General features: G+C 35.8%; 1 long non-coding RNA gene across 3 annotated transcripts in view; it reads left to right on the top strand.

The window, feature by feature from the left end:
* The first annotated feature begins 1,003 nt into the window (after positions 1-1,003).
* The window catches only part of LOC124426105, a 67,347-nt gene continuing 62,350 nt past the window's right edge, over positions 1,004-6,000 (top strand). For all 3 annotated transcript variants that reach the window (XR_006942665.1, XR_006942651.1, XR_006942661.1), the window contains exon 1: positions 1,004-1,425. This is a non-coding gene — a long non-coding RNA (uncharacterized LOC124426105). The remainder of the gene's footprint in view (positions 1,426-6,000) is intronic.

Raw genomic sequence — 6,000 nt, 5'->3', positions numbered from 1 at the left:
GGGTGGTGGTGATGGCGAGGAGGTGGATCAGGGAGGATGGGAGAAAACTCGATCCGGCTGTAAATCGAATTACGCGGCCTGTTGAAGATAATGATATTTATGCGTGTCAAGTGTACGATGTGTGGTCTACTGGGTAGGTACATGTACAGCGCGTATACATATCTAAATACATACATACATAGGATAGATACATTCGTACGTAGATATATACGTCGGGTACATGCGTGCCCATTTGAAAAGGTACAGGGAAAGAAGAGGAAACGGCGGGAACTTTGAATATACATATAAAATGTACATGGATGGATATCTCTATACGTAAAACCTACCGTAGCATTTTCGCCGATAAATCATCAATGAGACAAACTTATATTTATCTATCGTCGTCCATTTTTCGTTTGATTTCGGCGCGAATCTTCCACCGCTCCATTTTTATTTATTTATTTATTTTATTTTTTTTTTTTTCTTTTTTATTCCAACGTACAGAATGGACGATAATAAGATGATCATCGAACAGTTTGCGTTAAGAATCTATTGCTTTCTCTTTCTTTTGCAATCGACAAGAAGAATAAAAAAAAAAAACAAAGAAAAGTAAAATAGAGAAGACGCAAGTACTATATATGAAAGAGAGAGAGAGAGAGAGAGAGAGAGAGAGAGAGAGAGAGAAAGTTGATACACGAAGCGAGAAACGCGGGCAGGGAAAAGCTTAGGGGCTGCTGAGCCACGGGGTCTCGAGCACGAAGTTTTCACATTGTCATTTGGGAAAAGCGAAACGAGCGAATGAGAGAAACAGAGAGAGGGAGACAGGGAGAGAGAGAGAGAGAGAGAGAGAGAGAGAGAGAGAGAACCCGAGGTGGACCACTAGGATCCATCCCCACATAGGCAACGTCTAGCGTGCAGGGGTAACGTCGATGGTGGGGACACTCAGGGGAAGATTAGAGGGGTGGGGGAGCTATATAAGGCCGGTGCGAGGGGGGGAGAGCTCAGTTCGTTCAAGAGAAGCGTATCGGTCACGTCGAGTTTCGAAGGTCGTTCACAAAATTTTCACACCGGATCGTAACGGAACTCTCTCTCTCTCTCTCTCTCTCTATATATATATATATATATATATATATATATATATATATACACATATATATATCTATCTCATTCTCTAGTTATCTCTCTGTCTCTTTCTTTCTTTTGTCTCTTTAAACGTAACTTTCAACATTTTCCGTTGTTTCACATCATTTTGCTTTCGGTACGTCGTCCGATCGTCGCGACAATATTCAACGTTCGTCGTCGTCGTCATCGTCGTCACCGTCGTCGTCGTCGCCGTCGTCGTCATCTTTGTGAGGAGAACGCGAGGATGTTCAGAAGGTGTTCTCTCTCTCTCTCTATCTCTCGACAGATATTTCTTCGTGGTGAAGGAAAACGTCCATATTAAACGTAAGTAGACTACTACATACATATCTATATCATTGAATGCGATTATGTTATATCAACGTCAGGCCATTTTGCATTACATTTTGTAGAGATAAGAACGTTTCTTCTCTCTTTATCTATCTATCTCTTTTTCTCTTCGTCTCTTCCGCTGTATCTCTCTCTCTCTCTCTCTCTCTCTTTCTCGTTCCCTCTCTCTCTCTCTCTCTCTCTCTCTCTCTCTGTCTTTCTCTGTCTTCTCCTATCTCTCTCTCACTCTCTCACACACGAGTATCGGTCGTACGGGATCGATCGGTTCGCGATGAAAAGGGATTACCTCGTTCGTAACGTTCGATGCGTGTGTCGAAAGCTACTTTTATTTTTTATTTTTTTTTTTTTATTCCATTTTATTCTTTTTTTTTCGTTTCCCTTTTCTTCTCTCTCTCTCTCTCTCTCTCTCTCGTTCTTTTTTCTTTCTTTTTTCGTTTTTTTTTTTTTTTCTTTTTATACCTTTTTCGATGCCGGATTTCAAAGCAGAGATACGTAAGCTGATTTTTCGCGTCTAGACCATCTCTTTATTACCTTCTCGTGCTCTTGGTTTTACCGTCGCGATAGAAGAGAAAAAGAAAAAGATTGAGAGCAAGAACGGACATGTATAATTCGCGAATGTCTTTTTTTCCGTTTCTTTTCTTTTTACGTTCGAATAATTATTTTCTAAAATGGCGCAAAACGATACGTTGTTCTAATCGAGGTAGACAGAGATTACCGATAGAATTAATTCGTTCCGCGTGCATTTTATCGAGCGAGTATCGAGGAGATAAATGATAAAAAGAAATTATTTTAAGTAAATTAGAGGTTAGGTAGAAAATATCAGGTTCACACGTGATTTCTATTATTCTCGATTATCATCGTTCCCATCCCGGATCGTAAAATGTATTCTCATGTCTCTATATTTATTTCGTTTCGTACGTTTAAAAAGAAAAAAAAAGGAAAAAAAAGAAATCGTCGACTTTAATTTTTGTTCTTTTTCTATCTTTTTTCTCTATCTCTATCTCTGTCTTTCGTAAAACGAATTATTTTTAATGGCTCTTCTCGTCTCCTTCTATCAAGTTCTATCATCTTCTCTCGAGATCTTATATAAAAAAGGATCTCGAACGTATCGCGAAAAAGCTTGTTTACAAATTGGTATATTTTGAACGACACGACGACGAGAAGACACGACGTGTCTTCTGACATTAATAGTATCGAGGTCGCTTCAAAGCTACTTTTTTTTCTTTTACTTTTATATATCACCTTTCTATGTTTCGCTTTCTTCTTTTTTTTTTCGTTCGTTTTTTTCTTTAATTTTCTTTCTTTATTATTATTATTATTGTTATTATTGTTATTACTATTATTATTATTTTCTATTTTTCTTTTTTCTTTTCTTTTTTTTTTTTTTTTTTTTTTTAAACGTCCATATGTACAATTTTCATAAATTATTTTTGTATGCACAAGTGCACGTATGTAAGTACTTTCATGGTCGGTCATCTCACTTGATATAAGATATATATGATATAAGATATTGAAAGGATCGATAAATTAATAATGCGATTTCGAGTTTGTGCTCGATCGCAAAATAAAAACTATAAACAAGAAAATTATTTTCAACGTGCAAGAATACATATACATATATATATATATATATATATGTGATGTTACTCAAAGCAGCTTATTTATACGAAAACTGTGAGAAAAATAGGCAAGGGAGGGGGGTGGAATGGGAGGAATGATGGTGCTAACAGCAACACCATACACATAATATATTTAATATCATTTGCTCTTCGGTAGGAAAAAAATCGACTCATTCAGTGTGGTAAAAAGTTACTGGCCAATGGGAATATAGAGAGAAAGAGAAATAGAAAGAGAGAGAGAGAGAGAGAGAGAGAGAGAGAGAGAGAAAGATATATAGAGCTGTACGCCTAATTAAGTCATACATCCATGCATGTACCCGTCTCTTTTTACTGCTAGAACTTCTTTTTATTGCGTATATAGTACTCGACCAATGTCTATATATTATGTATATATACATCTCTCTCTTTTTCTCTTTTTCTTTCGATGAATAAACTCGAGTGAATACACGCGAGTACGACGAACAAACAAATTTTTAGATTCTACCGAAATTGTAACACAATGGACCCTTGCGCGATATTTCAAACGTGCTGCAAGCATGCAACACACATACATAGGTACACGCACTAATGCATGCATACACATGCGCACGCACGTACGCAAAAACACACATATATACATACGAAGCGTAGCATTCTTTAGAGCTGCCACCGCACTGCCACCCATCGTTCGTTTCTCTCCATAAAAACGTTAGAAAGAGAGATGGGGGGGAAGTAGCAGCGATGGTGGTTCTGATGGTACTGCTGGTAGTGGTGATAGTATTGGTGGTGGTGTTGGTGGTGGTAGGAGTATTATAGGATTAAGAAGAGCGAGGGAGCGAGAGTCGATTCTTTGTGTACTTTTCTTCGCTTCCGTGTCGCTTGCTGCTTTGTACTCTTGAGAAGTATAACGATCGACGCGAACTTCCTTCTCTGCGAAAGGTTAGAGATGTAAATATTTTATTGCAATACATACATGCATACATGCATACTTAAATACGTCCGTACGTACGTATCTATAAGTAATAAGTACATGACCAAAACCATAGCTTGTTCTTTTTTTTTTCGATGTCGATTTTTTGTCGAGTTATACTATATACACATGTCGAGAAATATATTACTAAAGATAAATTTTATTTTTATTTATTCATGTTATATCAATATGGCGCTGGCCAAATGAAAATTTGATAACACGTTAGATTCTACCTATATACATCTCGGATTATATATATACGTGTGTGTGTGTGTACAGTGTTCTAGAATGTTTTTATCTAATCTCTGATTGATTTTTTGATACGACGACGTTTCAAATTTTTCGAGCAAAAAATGAAATATATGAATTGAAATAGATAATGGATTCTCGAATAGATTCTTTAATAAGAAGGAAGAGCTTATCACGTTATCCGGATGCAAATTCTTTACCCTTTTTCTTTTTTACAATTCTTTTTTTAATCGATAAAAATGGCCGACATTTTAAACGTTTTTACGCGATCATAATTTTATAATTCATAAAATTTCAACAATTTTGCAAGGTTGGGTGCTCGCATAAATTCTTTTTTTTCTCTCTTTTTTTTTCAGCGTTAACTAGTTATTCTCGAGAGGATTAGTATAACCAATGAAAACACGTAATCTCAGGACAGTAACGAGACCACATTTGTCCTACTAATTTATCGACACGGTAAAAAGCTTTTTCACGCTTCGCGAAAATATCTCAATTTCTGCTAACGTTCTCTGTGAACAGGTATATATATATATATACATATGTGTGTGTGTGTGTACAAACTCGTGAAGTGGCTAATACGAATTAATAATGAACCTGTCGTGTAAAAAGAAACGAAAAGGAATCACAAAATGGTGCCGAAATAAAACAAACAAATATGGAAATATGGATATAATATTTTACTACATATCAAATTTTCCCTAACATATATACATACGTACAAATATATGTATATATATATATATATATATATATATATATATATATATATACACATACCTAGAGTAAATCGAAGGTGAGAAAAAAAGAATTTAATGAAATTTTCGGATTTACGTATTTTTTGTGATCCCTAAAAAAAAAAAATTTCACAACGAAAGAAGAACCACCACCGTACCGATGGTATTTACTTTAATGAGGAAACGAAAAACTTCACTGATATAAGTTTATACGTGTATCATCTGTACTTAGTGCCTGCTCACACAGACACACACACATACACAGAGCGTCGTTTTCTCTCTTCAATTTTTCTCGCTTTTTCTTTGCTAAGTCGCAATCAGAAATATTTCGTGTCTCTTTCTCTCTCTCTCTCTCTCTCTCTCTCTCTGTCGCACACTCATATACATCGTTTCTATATAAAATTGTTTGCGCGCGATGAGAGCTCGCTACCGTTAATTAATACTAATGCGAGCGTGCCTCATTAACGGTTTCTTTCATTAAATATTCACACTACCCGACCGGCTTCTGTATGTCCTTGCTATGCTGCATCGATTCAATCGCATTGTGAAAGGGACGCCAAATGAAAAACTTGTTTCATACCTTTTACTGCTTACTTCGCATTTTTTTTCTCTCTCTTTTTTCATCTCTCTCTCTCTCTCTCTCTCTCTCTCTCTCTCTCTCTCTCTCTCTTTGCTCTTTCTTTCTCTCTAGGTCCCACGACAAGAAATGTTGTGGTATCGTTTACAATGAAAATGCCTAATCAAAATATGAAGTATTTCATTTTTTTTTCCCTCATTATCATTGTCCATTATGTATCAATATAGTACAACATATTTATTCTTCTTCTTTCCGTCGATATAAAGAGAGAGAGAAAAAAGAAAAAAGAAAAAATATGAAAAATGGCGCGTTCCCGAAAAATCACTGTTGGTGCACATACGTATTTTTCCTTCTTTTTTTTTTTTTTTCTTTTTTTCTTCTTTTTTCTTTTTTTAATTTTCTTTTTTCAATTCCATTTTTCAC

Source organism: Vespa crabro, chromosome 1 (genome assembly GCF_910589235.1).
Source record: "Vespa crabro chromosome 1, iyVesCrab1.2, whole genome shotgun sequence".
Taxonomy (NCBI): domain Eukaryota; kingdom Metazoa; phylum Arthropoda; class Insecta; order Hymenoptera; family Vespidae; genus Vespa; species Vespa crabro.
Note: the sequence above shows the minus strand (reverse complement) of the source record. Positions and strands in the feature narration are given on the sequence as shown.